The sequence below is a fragment of the Strix uralensis genome, chromosome 25 (genome assembly GCF_047716275.1).
Source record: "Strix uralensis isolate ZFMK-TIS-50842 chromosome 25, bStrUra1, whole genome shotgun sequence".
NCBI lineage: Eukaryota > Metazoa > Chordata > Aves > Strigiformes > Strigidae > Strix > Strix uralensis.
The window spans coordinates 6,233,460-6,248,368 of NC_133996.1; the positions used below are offsets into that span (position 1 = coordinate 6,233,460).

Consider the following 14,909-nt stretch of genomic DNA (forward strand, 5'->3'; position numbering starts at 1 on the left):
TCTTCACTCTCACCCCGAGGAATCAAATAAGAGCAGGTGCCTTTTTTTTTTTTTCCCTTTCTTTTTTAACCTCGCCACAGATCATCTTTTCTTTTTCCTCCTTTTCTTTTCATTTAGCAGCAAAGCAGCCAGGAGATCACACCCAACGGTGAATTCAAACCAGCGTGTGTGGATTTCAGAGACAGGCATTACCCGGGTACCGGTACCGGGGGGAGCATCAGCCGTGCCGAGGACCCCCTGCCCGGCCTTCTCCTCCGTTACGGGGGTTTAAATCCCTCCAGAGTCCCTCCGCTGTGGTCAGCGTGTGGGTGTGAGCATCACTAAACACTGGTGAATGTTTTTGGACCCGTTGCATTAGAAGCTTCAACAAGAAACATGCAGCCCCGAAGCCACTGCTGATGGGCTCTGCCGCGCAGTGATGCCTGGGCAGGGACTGGTGAGCACCAGGGCTCTGGTTGGTCTGAACACACACGTGTTGGTTCAACCCTTCGGTAGACGGCGAAAGAAAACACTTGGCTTTGTACACATCCGTCTCCTGGAAGTACTTTTTAGCTCCTTTCCTTAGTAATTATTCTTGGTATGAGAAAGCAGCTCGGCAGCTCTGAGACCTGGGAGGAAATGTGTCAGTCATATAATGATTTTCTTGATATTTTTCCCCCTTCAAATGAAAGTTGGCTAATGGTTCGTTTCGAAAAAAATAATTGCTACTGATTTCTCCAAATTGCAGAAAATGTATTAATGACACTTTTCAAGACAGAAATAACGCAATTTGCATTTAAATGTGCCTAATCTTTGCAAACTCCACTTGGTATTTTCTTGTAGACACATAAAATACTGAGCGTTTCAGCACATCGTGAGAGTGCTGCAGCTCCGGAGGAGCGCTGATGAATGGTGGCAGGAGCAGGTGCCTTGCAGCCGGGGACGGTGGCAGGGGACGGTGGCAGCGGCTCCACCTCGGAGCTGCGGCACGGCCAGCTCCGGCGCTGCTGGTGCAAGCGGCGATGTTCAAACCGTTCCGGCTTTGCTCATCTGTATTGACTTATTGTGCTGCCAGTAGGGGAATGCAGCCTCGCCGAGCTGCTTCGCTTTATTAATAACCTGGCCCTTGATTTTTATTGCTGCCTCATTAGCAAAAGCCTGAGGGGAACCGGTAACACGAGTGATTTACGCAGTGGGGCACGACTCCCCTGGGATGGGCGGGCTGGGGAGCCCCAGGAGGGGCTGAATGGCACCGTCCTGCCGGGATAACCCAAGGGTGAGGGTGGCATTGGGGTGTCCCAGGCTCTGCCCTGCACCCCCAGATCCGGAGCAGCCTCCTGTGCTGCTGCTGCGTCAGGTCTTGGCCCCCACAAAGGGGGCTGCAGTTCTGGGGGTTCAGGTCACCGGGTCCCTTTGCTGCTTTTATGTCCCGCCGGCATCGCGGGTGACGGGAGGGACGCTGCTGGGAGAGGCGAGTGTGTAGGGCTGCGTGAGCATCCCCTGCCCAGGGAGAGGGGTCACGGCCTCCGGGGGGGCTGCTTTGCCCCCCAGCCCCCTTGCTGCACCCCCACACTCTCCACCACCATGGCTGCCGCAGTTTAATTCCGCGTTAGGCATCAATGCGCTTGGTTTTAGGAGATCAGAACGGGCTCAGAGCTGTTGAAATTGGACTTTTCCCTGGCTTTGGCAGGGCAGAACCGCTGCAGAGGAGCTCAGAGCGAAATCCCCCTGGTAACTTCAGCGGGAGATCAAGAGTAGTCAAGAAATCATGACGAATCCTTGGACTAATCTTCCTCTTCCTGAGTAACGATTGTTCCCAGCTCCTCGTGCCCAGCTGCCTGCGGAGCCCCTGGGCCCTCCCCAGCGGACCAGTGGGGAAACGGAGGCACGGGGCAGCGGAGCAGCAGCCCAACCTTGGGAGATTTTGTGGGTTCGATGGAGGATTTCCCCAGAGCCAGGAGGCAGCAGTGCAGGGTCACTCTGGCCCCTGGGACTCCTCCCGCCCACCCCTTGTTTTAGGACAAATACGTTTATCTGGAGAGGGGAAACATTTCCTTTCAGCATTGGAAAAATAACTCTGTTTCGCACTAAAAGTAGCTGTGGTGGCATTGGATTTTGTGCCCTGTGGAGCTGAGGCTGCTCCTCGCTGCGGGCAGGAGCCTTTCCGGGGGCTCGTTTTTGGGGGGTTTATGTCTCCGCCGCAAAAGAAAAAGAGCTGCTGAGAAAAAGCAATTGCAGACGATCCAGGATGGGTTTGGTGGGGAGGGGCGAGGGGGTCCCTTCCCCTCCCATCCAGGCAGGTTCCCAGGGATGCTCAGTGCTGTGCTCCATCCCAGCATCCACATCCACTCGCCTTTTGGGTTGGGTGCTGGGGAAGCAGGGTGCTGGATTGCAGGGTGCTGGGGAAGCAGGGTGCTGGATTGCAGGGTGCTGGGGATGCAGGGTGCTGGGTTGCAGGGTGCTGAGGGTGCAGGGTGCTGGGGGTGCCGGCTGTAACTCCAGCAATACGCTGCACCGCTGCACCACACGGCCCTCGGGGTCTTTGCTCGCCTGGTTGTGCTTTATGTGCAACGCGCTTGGATCCTCCTCGGGCCTCCGACTCCATAAAAAGCAAACGGCTGCCTTGTAAACTAAAAGGAGGAGGAAAGCGCTCTCCAGCTTTCTCCCCCTCTCCGCGTCCTCTCCTGTCTGGCTCCAGCTTTCCTATTGCTTTTGCTCTTCTCCCCTCTCCCCCCGGGGTTAGAGCCTTTGCAGACACTGCAAAGGGGCAGAGACAATTCCCCATTCGGGGCTGGTTTTAGGAGCATCCCCGAGACCCCCAGCCCTGTCCCCCCCCAGCCTGTGCCACATCCTGGGGTCAGGGCTCGTCTGTGGTGTCCCCACTCCTCAGGAGGGGAGTGGAGGGATGGGATGGGGAGCATGGTGAGGGGATGGGGGACAGGAGAAAGGGATCAGTGAGGGCAAGGCCAGGGCTGCTGGCGGTAGCTGGGGTTTCTTGCAGAGCCCCCGTGCCCTCAGCACGTCCCCAGCAAGGCCAGGGGCAGCAGGGGACTCTCCCGGCCCCTCTCTCCTCCTGAAGTACTTGCTCCCCTCTCCCCTTCTGTTTTCCTTGCAAACAGCTTGCCTTTGAAATTCAAATGTTGCTGTAGCCCTTTCCTCACCCGCTGCAGGAATATCTCCCTTTTCATCTGAAAATAATTAACAAATGAACAAAACTCCTGTGTGAAATTAAAATTCATGCCCAGAGGTGACCTTTGAAGCCCTGCACTCGCTCCTGCTGGGTTGGGTTGGCTTTTTTTTTTTTTCCTTTTTTTTCTCAGGCTCTCCCGTTCTTCAGAAGGGTTCCTTTACACCTCCTTTTCTCTCTCTTTTTAATTGTATTAAATTGCATTCCTCTAGAGATGCTCTCCCTCCCGCCACCACTTCCTTCCCAGTCTTGGCTGTTCCTCTGGGCTCCCAAATCTCCCCGTGGGCTCCCAAATCTCCCCCCCGGTGAGGGAACAAACTCAGCCCGATGCTCCCCGTGGGCTCCGGCACAGCAGGCACAGCGTGTTGGGCTGTCTGGAAGATCAATAAGGTTATTAAATCCCCACCAGCCGGCCATGGCCGGCCTCCATCTGGCCAGCTGGCACCCGGACACGGGGCCGGGGTCAGCCACCACAGGAGGATAATTGTTTGTAATTGGTAACCAAAAGCCTCGGGCAGCAACTGCGCAGCCGGAGCCCCACGGCCGCTCGCTTGCCCTGGTGAGGGGACTTCCCCGCTTGATCCCCGCGGGGCTGGAGATGTCTCGTTGCTGCTTAATTTAACTTGATATTCGAGTGCTCGGGATTTGCCCGCCTCGGTGCTGGCTGCTGGCGAGCGCCGCGGGCTTTGTGAGCCTTTGCTCCCGCCGTCGCTCCTCTTGCAGCCCGGTGTGACGGACCTTTCCCAAGAACCCAGCCCAAAGCTGGTTTTCTCACTGGAGCAACGCGATGGCCCCGGCAAGAGCGGGAGGAAATATTGAGCCAAGAATGGCGCAAGCTGCAGCCCGGGGTGTTTTGGGGAAGAGTGTGGGAAGGCAGGCGTGTGCGTGTGTGTCGGTGCTGGGGAAAAGCTGGTCCCCTTGGTCTGGCCTTGCTTTGCACCCCGGTTGGGCTGGAGGGTTGGGCTGGGCCACCCCAGCGTGTGTCGGGGGGTTCGAGGAGCAGCGGGGGTAGGAGTGGGTCAGGGCAAGGGCTGCTGGGGACACGGGTGCTTGGTGGCTGTGCCACGAGGAGGAGGAGGAAAAGATCTTTCCCCTGCATGGGAACAGGCTCTGCTGGCTTCACCCTGTCATCCAGGTGGTCCCCGTCCCCCCAGCATGGCCAGCCACGGGTGGGATGCCAGTGGGGCATCAGCTTGGCCGTGCTCCCTGAAGATGCTCCTTTGGGGCCACGCAAGGACCCTCCATCTCCTGTGGGTTCCCATCAGCTCCCATCCTGCAGCCCTGGATCTGGGGAGCGGGGAACAAACAGCCCCCCCCACCCCCCCGCGGAGGCAGCAACCGGCTCTGTAATTAAGCCAAGAGGGAAAGGTTGCCATGGTACCAAAAGCGAAGAAATGAAGCTGCACCTTTATTGCTGCTCCAGAGCCTCGGGGTGTTCCAGCCCCTCTGCCCCGGGGCGGTGGGATGCTGTGGGGCACAGGGGACCCCGCGGTCCCTCCGCCTGCCCTGGCCTCTGCCCCGTGACCGCAGAGGTGTCGGGATGGGGCAGCTGGGCCCCGGCCCCACGGCTGTGCCTTGTCTCTTCCCCGGGGATGTGGGGTTGGTGCCTGGGGACTCCCTGCCCCATCCCTCTTCCCCCATGTCCCCGCAGTGCCCTGCGCCATGGGGCCATGTCCTGTGTCCACATGGGGCCCGCTGGGCTGCACTCAGCGTGGTGCAGTTGGCTCTTGGGGGGGTTTCCCAAGGGGCTCATATGAACCCCAGCCTGGGGGGGCTTCCCCAGCACCCCAAACCTGCTGGCTGATTGCGTCCCCCACACCCCAACGTCTCCCTGCGCCTGCAATCGCCCTGATGGAGGTGGCTCCATCACATCATGTTGTCCTGGCAACCGACAAGGATGCTGCTGAGCCAACCCTGGCCAGTCCCCTCCGGCTACGGGGGGCTGCCCTCGCCCTGAAATACTCCCCCTCGCCCCCCATGCCTGGATCCGAGGGTCCCGCTGCATTTCCCAGCCAGTCATGAGGGAGAGTGTGGGGACCATCCCGTCCCCACAGCTCCGGCTCGCTCTGCTCCCCCCGCGAGGACACGGGTGCCTGGTGGCATTCGCGTCCCTTTGCCCCCTCCCAGTTCCTCGGCGGGCTGTGATTATTTACGGGGTGAGGAGCAAAGCAGGGCTGGCGGCGCAGCGGAGTACCAATTAGTTAATTATCATCAGGCCGCCTGCCTGGCTGCCAGCATTAAGCCGTTTGCCGTAGGGCTCTGCTGGGACTTAAGAGCCCCCAGTCACAAGCAGGTAACGGGGCTGGGGTGGGGGCAGGCAGAGCCCCGGGGGGGTCCTCTCCAGGGACGGGGTTTTGGTGCAGCCCCCCCATGCCGGAGCCGAACACCCACCCACACCGAAACCGCCCGTCTTCCCCTCCCAGCCTCCTCTGCAGACGCAAGAATTTGGTGCAGACTTGAACCCTGACACAGAAAGCGCCAGTTTAGACCAAGGGGACGAGCAGATGGTCAAATTACACCCATTTGGGTGAATTTTCCCCATTTAAAACCCCCCTGGATATATCGACTGTGTATGGAGCAAATGTGCCTTTCACACCCAGTTTAATCTCATTAGCAGCAGCAGCAGCTCCTGGCCCTGACAGGGGGACGTGGGCATGGCCTGAGGCTGGAGGTGCTGGGTGTGATGAGCAGGAGAGGTCTCAGCTGCTCCTGTGCCTGAGTTAGGATTTATTTTTTCTGCCTCTGCCCCACATTTCGAGCTCGTTCCTTGCCCTTTCTCTGGCCTTGTCCTCCTGTTGTGTTTCTGCTGTGATAAAAATAGCCGAAGAGGTGCTAAAATAGAATTGAGGCGCTTGAATATGTAAATGCTGTTTGTGCTTGCCCTGTTGCCTCCTTAATTTCAGCAAGAACGATGTTTTTCTTCCAACCTCAGCCTGAGGCGGCAAGTTTGGACCAGGGAGTGCTGGGACACAGAGCCGTGCCGGGGGGGGCAAGGAGCTGGGCTCTCTGGATTTGCGAGCTCCCCTCGGTGTTGATGACCCTCTTCCCAGAAGCTCCTATAAATAGTTTTTTCACCCAAAATCAGCGAGTGCCATCGCTAGCAACAAGCAGCAGCGTGCGAGCTCCCTTTGGCCACCCCGGGGAGGGGAGAACACGGCATCGCTGCTGGCTGGTCCCCGACCCGCCGAGGGATGCTTTGAACTCAGTATCTTTGGGAGGAGGTGGGGGGGGGACCAGGCTGGGCCCTGCAGTGCGGAGTTGGAACCTCTCGCTGAGGAAGAGCTTCACAGCCCTGAGTCGATTCCTCTTCATGCGGCGAGGGGGGATATTTTGGGAGCGCTGCCATGAATCTCGGCTGCTCCTGCTGCTGCCGAGGGGAAGGAATTGAGCACTTGGAGAAGCCAGCAAAGGTGCCTCTGGGAGCCCTGTGGTGGCTTCTTCAAACCCATCGTTGTTTTTCCCTCCCATCAGACGTTACAAGATGAGGTTGCTGCCAGTGCCAACACTGCCGATCCCTGCTCCGCTCCGGTGCCGCAGCCCCTTGCTCCGCACGATGCCCGGCTCTGCGTCGCCCCATCCACGCACCAACCTCCCTGCGAGGCGGCTGAGAGACCTGGGGGACCCTGAAATTCCTGCCCACGGCCACGGGCTCCCATCCCACACCATCTCCCCCGTGCTGCGTGCTCCTTCTTCCCCCCGGTCGGGTTTCTCTGCGCTGAGGAAGGTGCCGGTGTGCCGGGAGGGCTGAGGAAGGCTCGCTCCAAGTCGGGGAGGCTCGGGGCCGTGGGTGTGAGCTCTGCCAGTCAGCACAGATGCTGTATTTGCTCACACAACAGCTCTGCTTCCCCCTCCAGATTTTGCCCTGAAAAACTAGGGCGCAGCCATGTTGCCCACAGCTCCTAATCCCCCCGCCAGCATCTGCTGCTCCGGGTGCTGGGGACAGGGGAGCAGACGTGTCCCTCCCGGGGTGCAGCACCTGCGGGGCTGGAGGGCTCCGGCGATGGATTAGGGGGGGTCGGATCCAGGATATGACCCTCCGTTCTGTCTCTGTCTGGCTTCCTGCAGCGAAACACGGGCAGGGCGGCCCTCGATCGCGGTGCCGTGCCGGGTGTGCTGGGACAGCGGGTGCCCGGATCAGGAAGGAGCATCAGGGCATCACAGGACCTCGCTGGAGGCGTTTGCTCTGGATCCTCTCTCCCGGCCTCGGGTTCAAGTGGAGCAGCAGGTCAAGGTCCCAGCATGGCCATGCACCGACCAGCTCCGGCTCCACACCAGGCGGTGGCAGGGAGGCAGCACAATCTGCATTTAAATGGGGATATTTAAAGCCCGAGCCGGGTGGGAAGTGAAGGAATCAATTTCCCAAGTGGGAGGGCGGGGTGTTATTTTTATATATTATTGGATACGCAGCTTAAATCTGGTCCTGGAAAATGAAGAGGAAACGGGGCGGGGTGGGGAAGGGAAATCACGTCCCGGCGTTACTGCTCTGCAGTCACCGGCTCCGGATGCGCCAGCAGAATCGCCCATGGCTGCCAGCTCCAGGCCGTGCCACGCCGCGTCCCTCTGCTTCCCCAGCCCCGCCTGAGGTGGCAGGAGGGGACAAGGGCCCAGGCGCTGGCAACTACCAGGGTGCAAAATGCAAATAGTCAAAGCAGGGGAAGGCAAAGCCACCGAGTTGTCATCGATGCTCGGGGCTGCTCCGCACAAGGATCCAAAGGGCTCATTGCCCTCGGCTCCGAGCATCCCCTCGGCTCCGAGCATCCCCCCCTGCTCATGGCCGCTCATTTTGGGACATCGCTGGCCCCGGCCTGGATGCGCTGGGTGTTTCCCATGGAGTCGTGCAGGCTCCTTGTGCGGCGACGCTGGCTTTCGGAGGTGGGCAGGGGCTCCTTTTGTGAAGGTTGTTAATTAAGAGGATCATTCAGAGCCACTAGTAGTGTAGTGTGTTGTCTTATAATAGTTGTGATTCTGTCCCTGTGCCAGCTTCCATTAGCAACAAAACCCACTTATCTTGTTCTTTCCTATCTCTTCCCTTTATATTTTTATCCTTCCCTCTCCCTGCAAGTCTCTCTCTCCTCTTTTTTCAGCCCCAGCACCGCAGTAATAATTCTACCAGTCGTCATCTCGGTTGACAAAACACTGTTGATGTGACAGCTCCGAGCTATGAAATCTCCGTTACCGCTCGATAATTAATTTACTAATTGCGTGTGCTGCTTCGCCACACAGCTCGGAGCCAGCTCCAGGGCCGGCGGTGCCATCCTGACCTCGGCGCCTGCCGGCCCGGGGATGCCTGCGGGGAGCGATGGGGTGATCCCCTCCCTGTGCTGGGGACCGAGGGGGGGCAGGGGGATGTGTGGGGATGGGGCCACGCTGCTGCTGGCCGTGCTGCTCCATGGGGGGCTTCGCCCGTGGGGTGCCCCCCGGCTGCTCCCTCCAGGAGGTTGGTGCGTGGATGTGGTTCTGGTGGGGAGCGAGGGAAACTGGGGTGGAGGGAAGGGGAAGGGGAAGAGGAAGGCGCTGCTGTGAGACGGCGGGGGCTCAGCAGGGCAGCTGGTGAGCCCCATTGCCCCCCAGTTTTCTGCCCCAGCGAGCTGCCGTCACTGCCAGCCGTGCCTGAATGAGTGAAGGTGTCATCTCTGTCTTCTGTCCCGCCAGAGAGAAGGTTTCAAAACTGGTCCATCATTCGGAAGAAAAAAGCCCTTCCTCGCCTGATTTTCCCTGATTGCAAGAGTCAAAATGAACAGAGTCTGCCCGAGCCGCTGTAACCAAGTGACATCTCTCACTTCGACATCACCACTTGTTTCATTCCTGGAGGGAAGCATCAGGTTTTGCTTTATTTTGTTGATTTTTGTTGTTTTTATTTCCCTTTGATGTCTCAAGCCCCAGACGATGTATTTCCATCTGCAGGAAAACTCTAGGTCTCCAACAGGAGAGACAGGGCAGGACCTCAGCCATGCCCCTGCTCAGGGAGCAGCGTTTGGGGTTAAACCCTCCTGTTTGGGGTTGTGTGCGGAGGAGAGACCCCGCTGCACTCCCCGCCCCACGGACCCTCTGCCACGGCGTGGTGCCACGGGCTGGCACTGGGGATGGATGGACCCTGCGTGTGTCTCCTTGGGCTTTGCAGCCGGGGAGGTGACACGTGCTGGGATCCTCATCAGTCTATTTTTAGATGTCGCTTGAGGCTCGGTATTGATTCGTTCCCACCGCCTTTACCTGCTCGGGCTCAGCTGCATCAGCACGTTGTCACCCAGTACAGAAGTGGGGATGGGGCAGCTCGGGGGGACCAAATACAGACACAGGAGGGTGCCGGTGCTTGGCTGGGCTCTGCTCTGAGCACGTGTAGGATACAAACAGTGAAGGGAAACTGAGGCATGGAGCTCGGTGCTGGGCTCTGCCCTGGCCCCCTGGGCATGGGGCTGCCTGGCTGCGGCAGGTGTCACCGGCACAGCAGCCTAACAAAGGGTTAAATGCCATGTCCCGGGGCCAGGGCACCTTCCAGGGTTGCCACCTCCTTACTGGGTGAATAAATAATGTCTCGCCTCCGAAGCTGCGGGCTTGATTGTGTAGTAATTGCTTTTTGGGGGATGCAATTACCGAGCGATGTTGTGGAACGTGTCCTGCCCATGTACCGGCAGAGACTCCTGCCAGGATGCGGCCCCGGCCGAGGGTCGGGTGCTGGTGGCAGGTGGTGGGTGCTAAGGGCATCGCTGCTGCTTTGGGTGCTGCTCACGGGGACCGTGGCACCGTCCTGGCCTGCGCCGGGCTCCCCACCGCCACACGCTGCTGTCCCGGGGAGCAGGGGCCGGGTCCAGCCTCCTCTCGGGGGGCAGGGGGAGGCATCGTGCCCCCCGCTCCGTGTTTTGGGGGCTGTGGCTGTGCTTGGCACCCGCACCCCGAGCCTGGGAAAATGCTGATTTGTAATTTGGGATGGAAGAGGAGGGGATGGTGAGGGAGGGCAGGAGCCACCGAAAGCTGACGCTGTTTGGGTAAATGAGTGATGGTTTTGAAGCACGAAGCTGTGGCTCTCAGCAGCTTTTGAAGCCTTGGGAAATTTGTCTTTTTGACTCTGCAAGGTGCTCAGGCGAGGAGGGAAATGCATTACAAGTTGAAATGCTTTGAGAGCAGAGGGGAAATGTTACGTGATTCAAGCCCCGTCCCTCCCAGCGAGAGGAACCCGGTGAACACAATATGTTGTATTCTTCACATTCCTTCGCCTCCCTGTGCCGTGTGTGTGAATGTGCTCGGTCCCTCCCCAGTTCCCGCAGCCTGGGCTGCAACGAGGAGTTGGCTGCTGCGGCACCCGCCTCCCAACCGGCACCCAATTCCCAACCAGCACCCACTTCCCAACTGACTGGGCACGCCCCGCAGCCAGGGGTGAAGGGAACACCGGGTAGGGGCTGGGGGAGAGCCTGGATCCTGGTCAAGGATAAAGCCCCTTCCCATCCTGAGCACCCCGGTGCTTCCCCAGCTTCCCCCAGGTGGGTTTTACCCCCATCAGAGGTGGGAAGGGAGCCAGGAGGGGATGGGGGGCCTGGTGCTGAGCATCCTGAGCATCCCCATCTTGAGCATCCAGCTTCCCCCAGGTGGGCTTTGCCCACAGCAGAGGGGAGCACGGGGGGGCTGTGCCTCGAGTGGGTACCGGGCTGGGGGAGCTGGATCCACGCTGCGCCGAGCACACGGCACCCCGCCGGGGAGCCTGGGAGCTCAGCGTGACGTGTAAGGAGTCGAAAATAGAATCAATGCTGGTTTGTTCATGATAATAAATGGGAGCAAATTGCAAACAGTGGGTAAGTGACTGACAAACGCTGGTATTTTAATGTCCTCACAAAAGACCCATGTGTAAGTGGGACTTTGCATGAGTAATTCCATACATTTTTAATGGTGGACCCTGGGGGAGAATCAATCACGCTGCGCAGTTGAGTTTCCCTAATGCAAGGCACAACACAAAGCAATTTTGTTTGATAAGGAGGCGCTGAACGTGGCCGGTTCCCCGTGCAAGGGAGCATGGAGCCGCCGGCTCCTCTCCCCCTCTGACGGCAAAGTCCTCCCGGGGACCTTTCCCCAGGAAATATTCCTTCGGCAAAGCCGGCTGCGTCTCCCCAGGAGTTCCTGGCTGGGCTGGGCTCTCACTGGGAAGGTTTCTCCAGCTTTGTGGGACGGAGAGGCTGTTATTGGGGGTTTGTGCGGGGAAGAAACATGCTCAGCTTGGCCCTGGGTCTCCACGGTATGGAGATGGGTCTGGGGGTGCGCGATGCTCTCCCCGGTGGTACCCAGGGACACCAGGATTGGGTCCTGCCTTGGGATGTGGGGTCCCGCCTGTCTGCTGGCCTCTCCACAGCGCCTGGTTTTTGGGACCTGGGCCACTGCCTGCACATCAATCCTGGACCTTCTCGGAGAAGCCGGCTCAGCCGGCGGCGCTGGGGGGACAGGCCAAGTGACAGGTACTGCCAAGAGTAATTCTCGGGGAAAAAAAACGCCCTTATTGGTGTTCTGGATTATCCCAGCTCCATTCATCTCCAGCGGCAGGACACTTAATAAATATTAGCAGAACCTCCCCGTGGAGCGAGCCCGGGGCTGTGTGGGCAGCAGCACCCCTGGGTGCCGGGTAGCACCCAGTGCGTGGGAGCAGCACCCACCCAGTGCAGGGTGTCATTTGGGGGCCGGGGCCAGTTTTGGGCCAGCTCGCCATCCTCGGTGACCCCGAGGGCTCGGCGTGGCCCCACGTGGCAGAGGTGGCAGGAACCTTTTCTGCAGGCAGCCAGCGTTAGTTTTTTGTGATGGAAATGTGGCCCTGCAGGAGCAAAAGGCTAATGTGCTCTGGGTAGCTGCTAAAACTTCTGCCAGGGATATATAGCACCTCATTTACGATGATATTTTTTATGCTGAAATGGAAGAAAGCAGCTGCTATCTGTACAAACAAAATTAGGCCAAAGGAGGAAAGTAATTTTGTAAAAGAAATAGGGAGATGCAGGGGGAGATGGATAGGAGACAGATGAATAAACACAATCTACATAGAAACTGATAAAAATTCAATTTCTGCTCACACACGTCCCGGTCTAGCTCACTCCCTTCCTCTCCTCTTCTCCACACACTCCGATGTTGTCTGCAGCCCTCATGCATCCATCTGGGATGTGGGAGGCAAACACAATGATCCTATTCTGTCTTCAACATGCTGCAAAATTTTCTTTAATTATGGTTCTTTAATTCCTCTGACTTCAGCTTTATCTTCAATATTTTTCCCTTGCAAGCAGTGGGTGCCAGGGTGAGCAACCCACGGCGCGAGATGGTCCCGGGGGTGGGGGGTCCCTCTGGGCATGACCCCGCTCCCACCACGGTGCTTCTGTGGAGCAGAGCTTTGGGGTACCCGGATGGGGGATCCGGGACTGTAACCCCGCGGGATGAAGGGGCTCGGGAGGAGTTGGCGATCCCTGGTACCCTCGAGTCTGGCTTTAGCCCCGTTCTCAGGACCGCTGTCCCTGTAAACCCAGCTCCCAGTGCTGCAGGAGCACACCGAGCTCTCCCTGATACTTTTCAAGCACGTTTAATGCCTTTGGCTGTGGGTAATTAAAAAAAAACCTCTCCAAAAACTTCCCGGGGCTGCCTGCTCCGCGTGTCAGCAGCTTCCCTGCGAGCTGGGGTTGTGCGCTCTGCCCGGCTGCGCAGCGGGAGCGGTGCTGGGCACGGAGGGACCTTCTTGGGCCATCACGCTGGCAAATTCATCAACGTGAGCTTAATGACTGGCCACAGGCCGGCCTGGAAGCTGGAGCTGGCACATACATCATCTCTGAGCTGCCATCACGCAGCTCTGGCAGCCCCGTGCCCGTCCTGCTGTGAAGCCCGTGCGGAGGCAGCGCTGCCCAGCTCGCTGCCCGCTCCTCCAGCTCTGCCAGGCCCGTGGCCAGCCCAGCACAGGCAGGTGATGCACGACCCCTGCCTGCACCTCCGCTCTCAGAGGAGACTTCAGCCTCTTCCTTTGCCCTCTCATCACGCTTGCTGACAGCAGGACTCATCGGCAATGGATAATGGTCCATTTTGGTGCGTTTTTTGCAGCGGCTGTGGGAGGACCCAGGTGCAGCGGCTCTGTGTGATGGTGGCCCCTCTGCCTTTCCCAAATCCAGGGCTAAAAGATCACTCGGGAGGAGCAGGAGGCATGTGGGTGCTTGGGAAGCGTGGGGCTGAGGTGGAGCGGCTCCGTCCTGAGGGGGTTGCAGGGCTGACCCCCGCTCCTGCCTTCCCCTCCTCCCTACTCCCTGGCCCAGCACCGGGCTCTGGATGCACCCTGAGGTGCTGCACATCCATGCCTGGCACTGGGTGCATGTGCCTGGGGGGGCTCTTGTGTGTCCCCCATAGCTGGGGATATGGCCACAAGGTTTTGCACCGGCGTGGTCCATCCCCATGGCATAGAAACGGGTCGTGCACTGGGGCTGAGCCCTCCTCCTGCCTCCCATGGAGCCCTGGGGAGGCCAGACCCAATTCTGCTGGGTGCTGAGCACCCCTGGCCGGGCCCTGAGGGCTGGGGGTGGCAGCATGGAGCACCCCCATGGTGTGTGACCTGCATCATCTCCAGGGACCCCCGCCAAGGGGGCACCCAGGAGCTGGGTGCTCCACTCCGGCCCCCACCTCAGGGTTTGGGAGGCTCCGTGCTCCGCACTGAGGGTCGTTGTGCTAGCGAGAGCTGGGAGGGGGGACGGAGGGTGCGGAGCACCCATGTCCCCGTGAGCGCCCACGTCCCCCCCATGCACACCCACGTCCCCCGTGCACACCCACGTGTGCGGAGGCTGAGCCGAGCTGCAGCCTGGTTTCCCTAGGAAACCGAGCGGAGGCCAAAATCATGCAGGGAGGTGCTGGAGGGGCTCCGAAATGTGTCCCGAAGAGCCCCGCATCCAGGGAGCCTCGATTGTCCCACCGAGTGCTCTGGGGACACCGATGGCAATGATGGTGTGGTGGCACTCGCGTGGGCTGGGGGTGCGGGAGGGGCTGTGCTAGTGGCAGCTCGGCTGTGGCGGGGTGGTTTGGGGAGGGGGGTTCGGTGATGGAACACAGGCTCGGGGTGCTCCCCCAGCACTCACAAATGACCAAGATGTGGTGTGGGGCTGTCACAGGTGCTGGGGCATGTCCTTGTCCTCGCTGCCACGGCCTGGTGCAGCATCGGGGATGCTCAAGGCTCGTGCAGAGCAAATCCCCTCCTGAGGAACGGGGAGGTTGGGTCTCTCCAGAGCCCCCAGCCCTGGGGGGCTGTGACCCTGCTGCCACAGGGGCTGGGAGGCCCCACTTCCCCGAGAAGACCCCGTGGATGTGGGAGGAGGAAGGAGGGCACCAGTTCAGGGTCGGGGAGCAGGCAGGCGCGAAAGGGAAGAGCTTCTCGCAGGCAGCAGGGTCACACCTTCGCCCTGCGCGCCGCCTGTGTGCCAGCCCTCCTACACCTCCTTCTCCTCCTCCTCCTTCTCTCCCTACACCTCCTCTTCCTCCTTCTCTCCTCCTCCTCTCCTCCTCCTCCTCCTCCTCCATGGGCCGTTCACAGGCTGCCAAGTGAAGATGCATTTGCCGGGCTGCACGCTCCAAAAGTTGATAATTCCCCTCCAGGCAATTAAAAGGAAGCCATTTCTCCTCAATCAGCCATATTTGAATATGGAAATGATTTTTAATTACTCAGAGTCAATATCATTTTATCACTGAAATGTGTTTGAACGAGGTTCTCAGTATTTGCAGGGCATCTAATAAGCTGAATGCAAATTCACTGTGATTC

At 59.2% G+C, this 14,909-nt stretch overlaps 1 protein-coding gene across 1 annotated transcript in view; it reads right to left on the reverse strand.

The window, feature by feature from the left end:
* Positions 1-9,389, reverse strand: part of LOC141954749 (myotubularin-related protein 9-like) — a 188,370-nt gene extending 178,981 nt beyond the window's left edge. The window contains exon 1 of the mRNA XM_074894571.1: positions 9,377-9,389. The gene's annotated coding sequence lies outside the window, so the exon portion shown is untranslated. The remainder of the gene's footprint in view (positions 1-9,376) is intronic.
* Between the last annotated feature and the right edge of the window lie 5,520 nt (positions 9,390-14,909).